The sequence below is a fragment of the Ascaphus truei genome, chromosome 11, assembly GCF_040206685.1.
Source record: "Ascaphus truei isolate aAscTru1 chromosome 11, aAscTru1.hap1, whole genome shotgun sequence".
Lineage (NCBI taxonomy): Eukaryota > Metazoa > Chordata > Amphibia > Anura > Ascaphidae > Ascaphus > Ascaphus truei.
Genome location: NC_134493.1, coordinates 51,791,141 through 51,803,342, shown reverse-complemented (window position 1 = coordinate 51,803,342; position 12,202 = coordinate 51,791,141). Strand labels below are relative to the sequence as shown.

At 48.7% G+C, this 12,202-nt stretch overlaps 1 protein-coding gene across 7 annotated transcripts in view; it reads right to left on the bottom strand.

Annotated features, from left to right (window-relative positions):
• The window catches only part of FBXL16 (F-box and leucine rich repeat protein 16), a 65,472-nt gene extending 53,539 nt beyond the window's left edge, over positions 1 to 11,933 (bottom strand). For 2 of the 7 annotated variants that reach the window (XM_075566228.1, XM_075566229.1), the window contains exons 1-3: positions 10,158 to 10,320; positions 3,155 to 3,209; positions 151 to 461 (exon numbers count right to left, since the gene is read on the bottom strand). The gene's annotated coding sequence lies outside the window, so the exon portion shown is untranslated. Of the gene's footprint in view, positions 1 to 150; positions 782 to 3,079; positions 3,260 to 10,157; positions 10,321 to 11,829 lie in introns of those variants that run through there. The other 5 variants (XM_075566226.1, XM_075566224.1, XM_075566222.1 and 2 more) reach the window with 5 other exon arrangements.
• Positions 11,934 to 12,202: the final 269 nt, after the last annotated feature.

The window sequence follows — 12,202 nt, the reverse complement described above, 5'->3', positions numbered from 1 at the left end:
GATGCAAACACAGTGACAAATGAATCCTTATAAAGTGTCCTAATGCCCACACGCCCACACACCCACAAAAACGCCACCCACCTCCCTCCAGCTGATCCAGTCCGACACAGCTGTTGAAAAAGCCCGCCAAAGGGATTGGGTATTACTTACTGGTGGTGTCAAGACGTCATACGCTGACGTCATGACTCCAGTGCACCAGTCCCAGTGATCCAAGGGACGTATCTTCGATGCTCCGGAGGCCTCATCTGAGCGTCTCTGAGGCAGGGCAGCGCCATGGATACTGTCCTCCAATCGGGACGCCCCATCTGTTCTTCCCTTACTTGGGAGCAGAAACGAAGCATAGGGCTGAGTCCCTGCTGAAGTGAAGGGCGGACCGGCAACAAGGGGGGAGTGGCTGTACCCAGTGACAGCTACCCAATGAGAACGGTGCTCAGCACTCTCTACACAATCATAACTCAACACTGTTGAGAGAAAGACATAGTAATTAAAAACATACAGCGATTAAACTGCAGCACTCCATCCCAAAGAGCAAATGAGATGTTAATACACACACATGAAACTGACATACATAGTCAGAATAACAAAGCTGAATGGAAAAATGGTATGCATAAAAAATGGGGGGGAAACAGTACTATTAGATAGATACTATGGGGGAACAGACTACTCATAGAAATGGAACTGGTTGAAAAAGGCTTTGGTAACTTTAACGATTTTCTGTATTGCATCATGGGGAATATCCCCCATTTCTATGAGTTGAATCCAATGCTTTGTTAGTGAGATATACAGTAAGCGTTTGACAGTATACAAGCAATGGGGGGGAAGGGGGAGAAGGGTAATAAGCGGGGCAACGTTTCTGGGAAAACCCCTTCCTCAGGCCCGTTCCCTCACCCCTATGATGGAACGGGCCTGAGGAAGGGGTTTTCCCCGAAACGTTGACCCCCCATCGCTTGTGTATATCCCCCCCACTCTCCTTGTCTTTTGTCTACCGCACCCCCTGACCCTTTGTATCTTTACCCTTACCACTATGTTAGTAGGGTCCATATATCCGCTTGTGCCTTCATCACTCCAAGTGTAGTTATCTTGTGCTTTCAATAAATTGCTTATTCTTTTTGCATTTATCAGTTTTCGTCGCCTTTTTTCTCCTAGTCAGTGAGTGCTGGAACTCGAGTTACATTTCAATATTTTTTATTTCATAAGAACGACCGGGTTCAACGGCGCCAGTAGCTGGACTGCAACGTTTCATATAGGACCCTCTCTTTTTAGTAAGTGTGTGTAATGAACAACAACGGGAAATAATGGGTGGATCACTATCGACCGCGCATTTATGTGGCGGGAGATAAAGAAGCTTTCACACGATGTATCAGCCACGTGTTATTTTAAACAGAGTAAAAGCAATACAATGTTACAAATAAATAATGGAAACGAATGTTTGATGACTCGAGTTGAGATCATTTTTAACATTCAAAACATGTAAATCTTCAACAAATCCCAGCACCATCTCAATCACCCACCTGAACCCACTACAATCCCCCGCTGGGGGTGAAATCACCCCTGGATAAGCACCCCTGTCCTAGAGCAATGGGAGGCAGCTTTCACATTGAATAGGGACTCAGATGGATGAATATTAAACTGCACATTTGGAGGGCAGGAGTCACTCCTGTCTTGATCTAGTATATTCTAGTTCACCCAATGTACATTTCCTTTTGTAGAGCAGGGTTGCTCCACTTCAGTCCTCAAGACCGCCCAACAGATTAGGTTTTCAGCATATCTCAGCTCCAGCACAGGTGGCACAATCAGTGGCTCAGTCTTGAGCCACTGATTGTGCCACCTGTGCTGGAGCGGAGATATCCTGAAGACCTGATCTGTTGGGGGGAGTGTGTGTGGGGGGGGGGGGGATCCTGAGGACTGGAGTTAATGTTGAGCGCTACGTAAAAAAGAATAATTCCTAACTTCAGCACGTTACTGAGACTGCACTGCAGCTGTCACCGTCCCCGATGACATCTGTAATTATATGGCTGCAGGTCACTCACCAGAACCTCACATGACATTTTCAGCCTGAATAGCCTAATTGTTGGGATTATTTCATTGTTTAATTATTCATATTAATCCAGGCATTTCAATAACCTGCCCCACTGTGTGTGTCTTTGTGTGACTCGCTGTCTAAATGCACGTACCCCCTGTGTCTGCTTTTTGTTCTTGCAGGCCCCTATTATATTGTTATTAAATATAGATAATACCGTCAATTCTCAAATGTTATTCTGATACTGAGCTGTAATTCTATCAGCGGGCCTGATTTTGTATTCCATGTGCTATACAAACCTTGATCCCAAAGACATAAATTAGTTGCAATCCCCGGTATTACCGTTTTTGAGCTACACAGGCGCACTCATTAATATTTAACAGTAGAGGGATCTTTTTTTACTAAGGCAATAGATAAAGGGTCAGTCACTCAAAGAACCCAAACGAATGATGGGCAGTGGACTATTTAATGGGTTAAATGAAGGTCACGAACAATTTGAAGCAAATCAGACAAGTATTTTAGATTATTAAACATATAATTTCTTCATAGCAACCAAATACTTTGGAGAGTTATTACGATCTTTACCTAATTCTTGTTTTGTGCGGCTAAAGACGGTAGCATAATTAGTTTGTATACGTGGTAGGAAACATGATATACTTCACGGGCTGCACATGCCATCAAAAGGGCCTCACATTGCCCAGATATATATATATATATATATATATATACAGTGTTCGACAAATCACCCAAAAATCTACTCGCCCAACCAAAAAAATCTACTCGCCACCTAGCCCCGCCCCCAACCCCGCCTTAAAATAAAATATATAAATAAAATACATTTAATAAATTCCTAGTCAGAACAACATTCGTTTTTGACATAAATATATTTATTGTATTACATTATACTACAATTCGTTCTGGTTACGTGTGTGTGTGTGTAAATGTTGGATCTAGAAATAAAAGCCAGATGTGAATGACTAGTTTCCTGAACCCCTTAACCAGTGTCTGGACGTCCCCGCTTCACAATATCTAAAGCAGCAATCCCGCCTGGGATCTTACCTAATCCGCAGTCCCTCAATGTCCAGGTACCCTCATTCACCCAATGTTATACATTGGAGGGGAGGTGTTCCTTACCTATCTTCTGTGTTTGGGGGGTTCCGATGTCTTCCGTGTGAAGCTTGAGTCAGATCTGGAAGCAGTATAGGTTATTTCGGTGTAGTATAGGGCAGTTAAGATATATACGGTAAATAAGAGATCCAGAGTGTGAGAGTGTGGGGGAGAGAGTGTGGGGGAGAGGGAGAGTGTGGGGGAGAGGGAGAGTGTGGGGGGGAGGGAGAGAGAGTGTGGGGGGGAGGGAGAGAGTGTGGGGGGAGGGAGAGTGTGTGGGGGTGAGAGTTTGGGGGAGAGGGAGTGTGGGGAAGAGAGAGTGTGGGGAAGAGAGTGTGGGGAAGAGAGAGTGTGGGGAAGAGAGAGTGTGGGGAAGAGAGAGTGTGGGGAAGAGAGAGAGTGTGGGGAAGAGAGAGAGTGTGGGGAAGAGAGAGAGTGTGGGGAAGAGAGAGAGTGTGGGGAAGAGAGAGAGTGTGGGGGAGAGAGAGTGTGGGGGGGGAGAGTGTGGGGGGGGAGAGAGAGTGGGGGGGGAGAGAGAGTGGGGGGGGAGAGAGAGTGGGGGGGGAGAGAGTGGGGGGTGGGGAGAGAGAGTGGGGGGTGGGGGGAGAGAGTGGGTGGGGGAGAGTGTGGGGGGAGAGAGTGTGGGGGGGAGAGAGTGTGGGGGGGAGAGTGTGGGGGGGAGAGTGTGGGGGGGAGAGAGTGTGGGGGGGAGAGTGTGTGGGGGGGAGTGTGGGGGGGAGAGAGCGTGTGGGGGGTGACACACAGAGGGTGGGGTAGACAGAGAGAGGGTGGGGGTGGGTGACTGGCTGGCTGGGTGACTGGCTGGGTGGCTGGGGGGGGTGACTGACTGACTGGCTAGGGTTGACTGACTGGGGGGGTGAGTGACTGACTGACTGACTGACTGACTGACTGACTGGGTGAGTGACTGACTGGGTGACTGACTGAATGGGTGACTGACTGACTGGGTGAGTCACTGACTGGGTGAGTGACTGAATGGGTGACTGACTGGGTGACTGACTGACTGGGTGAGTGACAGACTGACTGGGTGAGTGACGGACTGACTGGGTGAGTGACGGACTGACTGGGTGAGTGACGGACTGACTGGGTGAGTGACAGACTGACTGGGTGAATGACAGACTGACTGGGTGAGTGACGGACTGACTGGGTGAGTGACTGACTGGGTGGGTGACTGACTGAGTGACAGGGTGAGTGACTGACTGCGTGAGTGACTGACTGGGTGAGTGACTGACTGGGTGAGTGACTGAATGGGTGACTGAATGGGTGAGTGACTGACAGGGTGAGTCACTGACTGGGTGAGTGACTGACTGGGTGAGTGACTGACTGGGTGAGTGACTGAATGGGTGACTGACTGGGTGACTGACTGACTGGGTGAGTGACAGACTGACTGGGTGAGTGACGGACTGACTGGGTGAGTGACGGACTGACTGGGTGAGTGACAGACTGACTGGGTGAATGACAGACTGACTGGGTGAGTGACGGACTGACTGGGTGAGTGACGGACTGACTGGGTGACTGACTGGGTGAGTGTAGAATGGGACAAATACAATTGGAATAACTGTAGACAGCATAAGAAATTGTTACAATCAACCAAACAATGTTTTATTTAACAGTGTGCGGCCGGGAGCATCACCCCTTTGGCACCTCCCGTCCGGCGGGCCCCCCTTCCTCGCGCCCCCCCCCCCCCCCCAAAGACCCTCTTTATATTTTTAATTATAACCTGCCTTATTTTTTTATTCCTTGGGATTAAAAAAAAAGGGGGGGGGGAAGAATTCAAGGACAAAGCAATGAGGTTCTCTTATAAGTCACCCCACGCCCTCTTATCCTAATAAATTATTGGGGAATGGATGGGCTAAAATCCCAACTGAGAAAGGCTGGGCAGGCCGGCATTCCCCCAGCGAGGTGTCCCCCAGCGGGCGCCCCAGGGGACAGTCAGCCCCGCCGTGGCCGCCACTGCCCTGCTCCCCTCGCCGGCATGTCCCGCACGGCATGAAGCTAGTGGTCGGGCAGGCCGGCATCCCCCCCCCCCCTCCACCTCATGCGGCGGCTGCGCCGTCATGAAGATAGCTGGGCTTAGTGTAATCTTTGGGGGGGAGGCGGCAGGGTGGGGGGGAGGCACACTCTCCCATGCGCACGCACACACACACACACACACACACACACACACACACACACACACACACACACACACACAGAACAGTATTGACGCAACAGCGCCACCCGTGGTCAGTGTGAAGAATACACCTAAAAGTGTCAGAATGGAGGATAAAATGTGTTTATTGTGTAATAAACCAGTGTCCATTAAGGATTGAACATTCCTAGGTAGCCCCGGAAACTGAGCAGTACAAGATGCGCTTATGGTGTAATGAGCCCGGTCACACGAATCAATGTCCCTTCAGGCCTCATGATGATGAGGAGGATGACTCCTATGTGGCCCCAGGAAAACAGCAGCATCAGCAGCAAGAGGAATATTTGTTCCATCGAGTCAAGCAACTGCAGTAGCAAGCAACGTACTGTGCACTTAAGGCTGAGTCCATGGTGACTCAGCCCGTGCGGAGGCACGCTGAGGCTGAGGGAAAGTGGGTGCTTTCCCTGGCCTTGGTTAGCGTGCCGTCCGGGGGCGGACCAGTGACGTCACGGAGCTGGTTCGCCCTCATTGGGCGAACCGCTCACGTGACCGGCCCTGCGCTCCCATGAGCGCACAAATTTAAAATTTTCCTAAGACCTACGCTTCCGCGCGCTTGCGGAAGCGTAGGCGAGCCCCTACTAAAGCCGCTCTCAATGCGGCTGCAGGGGCTCACTGGTGAGAGCGCGCCTCAGCGCTGACAATGTCCGAGGCCTAAGAAAGATGCAGCAGCTTTTAACAATGAGTATGTGCTCAGTACCACTGATGCGTCAGTGTCTTTCAAGGTAAAGACACCTTACATATGACTGCACTCCTCCCTTTAGAAATACGTCGCTGGTAAAAGGATTGGCCTTACATATATGGAAAACAAAAAGAACAATTCCTGCACTCCAACCAATTTGGGCTAAAATATACTAGTGATCTCACGAGTAAGGGTCATTTAAACTCTTTGGCCTGCAGCCACGGCACGACCAATTCGCGTGTACCTACACTGAATATGTGTAATTTCTTATTGTCCTATGGCCTAGTGAAATATGTGAAAGTGCCCTGAAGGGGTTAAGTAAACAAAGCATATGCTTTTGTGATTTAGTGCAATTAAAAGCTGTTCAAAGCCAGTATCATAGTTCCCTTATTATAGAGGTGAACTGTGGGTGCACAAATACCCTAGTGTCAAATATTAAAGCTTACACATTTCTCTCCGTCAGCCTTAAACATTCACCTGCTCTTCAATGGAGAGTGATGTGTAAACTGACAATGGGGTGTATTATACCTTTATGTTAATTAGAGAATTGGAAGGGGCTCCATCTTGAAGGGAGGAGCCATACACCTCCAAGGTGCAGAAACCAGATGAGCCAATAACCTACCCCTATGACGTATTGTTTTATTAACACTATATTAAAATGCTCTTATGGAGTATGCAGCAAGGAAAATAATTGGACTAACTTTTGTGGAAGACAGTACATATTACTGCGCTCCTCCCTTGAGAAGTATGCTGCTAAGGTAAAGAGGGAGAGAAAAAGAAAAGAAGTTCTCAACTTACAGAAGAAGCAGCAGAAACATTTAAAGCTGCAGTTCAGTCAATATCCTGCATGTGTGTTTTTTTTAATAAATCAGTTCTGTAGTAAGAAAAAATACTTTTAGCATTTTTTGTTTTTAAAAAAACAACTTTGAATGACCAATTTTCTTGTATTCTATTTGAACAGCCATTTGCTAAGGCACTGCCCCTTCATGTCCTTTCACAAGCCCTGGCACACCCCTTTGTCAGCCCTGCCCTCCCTCTAGCACATGTCAGTGCAGGAGTGCTCATGAATATTCATGAGCTTCCACTGACTGACAAGCAGAATATAAACAAATCCCAGCTTTTAATATGTCACCAAATTTCGACCTATCAATACATGGAGAACGAATTGACCTGCAGCTATACAGTTCTTTAGGTAATTAGAGATTGCACACAAAACTATTGAAGTAAAAAAATAAATGTAAAAAAAAAAAAAAGACTGAACTGCAGCTTTAAAGATGATCCTGGAATGTCAGGAAGGTGTGTGTTAGAAAGGAGTAGAGATGTACTGCAGCCCAGATTGACTGGTAAGTTCCTCAGGAGAATAGCAGAATCTCCAGAGGCTTCTCAGAACCAGGGACTGGGCTGGAGTCACAGCAGGGGCTCTGACACATGAGAGGGTCCAATGCTGAACTCATGTACCCAGAAGGGGCGTCTATTTGGTTCTGACCATAAGAACCCCTCACTAAACAGTACTAGAGAAGTGGACCAGGAACCAAAGAGTGATGATTCCTTGAGTCACACTGAAAATGCACTGCAAACTGCCAGGCATGACTTGTCTCCTCCGTGAACGATTAGGCCTCATCCAGAGTGGGTAGAGGCGCACTGGCGCTCCAGTGCTGCGCCCTGCTCGGCCGTGCTTTTCCTGGCCGGCTAGGTGCACGCACGTCTCGGGGTGCGGCCTCAACGTCACGGAGCTGGTTCGCATCATTGGGCGAACCGCTCATGTGACGCCCTTGCAAGTGGCAAATACAAATTTGCTCGCTCGGCAAGCGGCATTGTCGCAACGTGTCTACCGTGAGCGTGCATGCCTGCTCCGCCCCACCCAGGACAAGATAAAGAGCAAGAAGTCAAGGCTGCGCTACAAAAGGTGTCTGTCTGCAGTGATCACCAAGTGTGTGTCTATGGAGAAGACAAAGTGTCCCATGTAGAGTGAGTTGGAGGACATGGCGACCACTCTGGAGAAGGCAAAGCCCAATCTTGCTGCCATGCATGAGAAGCAGAGAAAGTCTGATAAAATGATTGCTGACTGGAAACAGTACTATGAGATCTCTCAGATCTTGCAATATTTCTAGACTGGGTAGGTTTATATAAACCAACCTCACACTGATGATGCCCATCAAGGTTGAAACATGTCTGTGAGTGGTTTGACTTGCTTTGCTAGTCCCATGCTGTGCTTAACAGCTGTGTGAACAGCGAGGCATTTGCTTAAATGGGCTCCATGTGAATGGATATACCAGGCAAAAAGGTGACACATTGTGTGCTCATTTGCATGTAATTTCCCAGAATCCCTTGCTGCAGTGGGAGCACTGTATGCATAGTGATAATGGTTGAAAGGCAGGGTTGCAGACCTGTCTAAGACATGTGCTCACAAGTGATATTCTTTATTGGAGATATATATGCGACAGCGACGTCGCAGAAAAACAAATGCATTGCCGCCGTCGCGTGCACTTAATAGTAAGCGCGACGCGACGGATTGGTCGCGATCGCTGGAAGTCATCTCTATTGGATTTTCCAGCGACCATCGCGTCGCAGGCACTATAAGTGTAGCCTTAGGGCTGGGACCCGCTGCGCCTCGCGGCGCAGGCAGCCGCATGAGCGTTCCCCACCAGCAGGGGAATCCTCCCGAGCCGGTCCCAGTCCCCCCTCGCTGCTGGCTCACTACGCGCTGTGACGCGCCAGCCGCCAGGGGATGCAAGAAAATTGTGATCCCGAGCGGTGACTCATCACGTGGTGCGCTGATGACCCAATCAGCGGCGGGGGCAGGAGCTGTCAAGAAGCATGGTAGGGGGTGGTGTGTGTGTGTGTTTTTTTTGCTGTTGCTTACCTTCCAGCAGCAGCTCCCTCCTGCAGCCCGAGCCTGTGGAGGGAGGGGGGGTGGGGGTGTGGACGGAGTAGCGCATCCCTCCGCTCAAGCCACGCCCCCCTCCCACTCCCTACAGACCGCATATCGCGGTCTATGTCTGTCAGCGCCCCGCCTGTCTGCAGTGCGGGCGCACTGACTGAGGGAGCGTGGCCTTAGCCTTAGACAGGTCTGCAACCCTGCCTTTCAACCATTATCACCTAGCACAGGGGGGCGCAAACTTTTTTCCCTGCGCCCCCCTTACTCCCGAGCCCCCCTAACCCCCACTCACCTGCGCTCCGGCGTCATGTCACGTTGCCATAGCAACGTGACATGACCTCGCGGCGTCATTTTGACGCCACGTTGCCATGGCGACGCAGGAAGGAAGCCGCCGGAGTCTAGGTAAGTGAAGGTTTACAGAGGCCCTGCAGCTCCCCAGGCACTTAATTTAAGTGCCTTCGGGAAGCGCGCTGGGCCTCTGCAAACCCCGCGCCCCCCCCGCCGGCAGTCTCGCGACCCCCCAGTTTGCGCACCGCTGACCTAGCATACAGTGCTCCCACTGCAGCAATGGATTCTGGGAAATAACATGCAAATGAGCACACCGTGTCACCTGTTGCCTGAAAAACCATTGTTAGGCCTTGCCCCCGCTGCCTACTACAGTGTCCGCTGTGGCAGACGCTGCACGGACGAGAGCCCTTCCCTCAATGGCGCCGGGCCCGCTGCGAGGGGGGGCCGCAGCGCTGGGGCGAGCTGCTCCTGCTCTCAATAGAATTGAGAGCAGGACTCGCGTCAAGCGATACGGCACACCCCCCGGCGGTTCAGCCAATGAGGGCGAACCTGCCGGGTGACGTCATGGCCGCGCCCATGTCACTCCCCCCCGTCTCTCTTCCTGCAGTGAGCTGCAGACCAGGTAATCGGCTGCACGCGCCGCCAATCTCGCGGGCGCGCGTTGCAGCAGAGATACCGGGGCCTTAGCCTTACATGGAGCCCATATATACATATACATACATAAGAAATTCTCTCTCTCTCTACACACACACTACGATTTTTTTAACTGCTTGTAAGATTACACACTCGTTTGTGTGTGTGTGTGTATATATATATATATATATATATATATATATATATATATATATATATATATAATACACATACATTTAAAGAAAATGATTCTACTCCCTAGATAAACAGGATGAGAAAGTATTTATGCTGCACATGTCACTAGCCTCTCTCTCTCCCTCCCCGTCCCTGCAGCAAGTTGCCTGACCCTTCCATTAATAGACTCTGCACTCCTCGTTGACGTCACTGTGACGCACAAAGCAAACGAGCGATCGCTGACCAGAATAGCAATGCCATCGAGTTGCCTTTTTTGTGCGCTTCCGGTTGGCGCGCGCAACGGCACACGCGCCTCCGCATTTGTACACCTTTCCAGAGGTGGCGCGAGCCTGACACGCTCCACGCGACAGTCCCCAATCAAGGCACGCGCCTCTTTCCTTTTATGGTCGTTTCCGGAGCTCGTGTCCCACCGGCCAATCAAAAGAGGTGCTACGGATTTAACATGCGCACAGATTAGGACGGCTGAAGCGCGCTGCGGCCATCTTTGCTTTGGGCAAATCCAAGCAAACGTGTGAAAGTGGGATTCGTACATAAAATAGAAAAAGAGCATATATCATTCAGAGTTAATACGCACAAGTGTGTGTGTGTGTGTGTGTGTGTGTGTGTGTGTGTGTGTGTGTGTGTGTGTGTGTGTGTGTGTGTGTGTGTGTGTGTGTGTGTGTGTGTGTGTGTGTGTGTGTGTGTGTGTGTGTGTGTGTGTGTGTGTGTGTTACAGTATACACAAAACATACAGTATATATGTGTGAGAGTCCCTAAATTATTGACCCCAATATAATTTATTAAGGCTTATATTAGGGTGTGTTTGTGTGTGTCTGAATGTATTTATTTTTTAAATCAGTTCTTTTCCACAAAAATGCCATTTTTGTTAGCTGATTTAGAATCTTGCAGGTTAATATTTCCGTAAATACAAAACAGTTTAACCATGAAGCGCCCTGCTGTTTTAAAACAAGATGAAAAATTATCAATCAAATTTTTTTCTCAATTAGCACGAAAGATACAAAATTATTATTTTTTTCAAATGTATTTTATTTCTTTTACTTTCAGTGGGGTAATTTTTCTTTTGCTAGAATCAAAGATGGCCGCACAGAGGCTCCGATGACATAGTTAGCACGTGGTTACCGTTCAATGGTTTTGGATCGGTCCATTTAAAGTGGGACACTGCAGAGTATGCCTCATACACATTGTGCTTCAAGTCAGTAAAGTCAGACTAACCCCAATTAAGAAAAACTGTCATTAAAATGTTTTCATATAATATAATAACTATGTGTTTAATATAGCGAGAAGGACCTACATAGTACATTAATCCAGCTACATCATCCCAATTAATGGACCTCATGGCTTTATCTGTGTGCTGCTATGTTCGGTGATCTGCATCTCTTTGCTGACACCTCCTGGCATGTCATGGGACCATTTGCTGTCTGCAGGATGGGGTGTGCAAAGTGTCTTTTCCTTTAAAAATCAGTGTACTTCAACATTTTACACTGACAGCTGGGAGTCTTATCACACAGAAGTACAACTGGGAACATAGGTGTTGCACTACAGATATGGAACAAGTGCTGGATTAACCCCTTCCATCACTGGAGAAAGCAGTATCACTGCTTTCGCAAAGTAAAATACCATATGCATTACAGTACATACAATACGCGGGGGAAGCCGTACCACTGCTTTCACAGATACACCACACAATTGACTGTATAGTGCAATAAAAGTGCAAAACCTTGGGTGTCCAACCTTAACCCCAGGGTTATCCTGATGAGAATAGGCAACAGGGCAGAGCTTCCTAGGCATTTTGGAAGACTTACTGCCTATTTCATCACACTTACCTCTAAGGGTGCTACTGGTATCTCAATCCTGTTTAAATCTCCTGCGGGACTTTTAAACGACCGTATTGCATGCCCAGCCCACGGTTTCTACCGGCAGCCCCTTCCGAAGTATGTACCTTGGGAAACAGGTGGTCCCTGGAGCCGAGATTTCAGCTCCGGTGACCTCCTGCTTCCCACCTAAGAGAAAATGTTTTTTAAATACCCCGTCCCAAACGCAAAGGCCACTTTAAAAAAAATGGTGTGATTGTAATACAACATTTTCCATTCAGAGTGAGTTTCTCTAGCAGTGATGTATGCATTGTTAGAAGTATCTGCTGCTAGATCATTTAGTTACATTGTATCTTCCTGTCATCTGATGCGCGTTCAAAGTTAG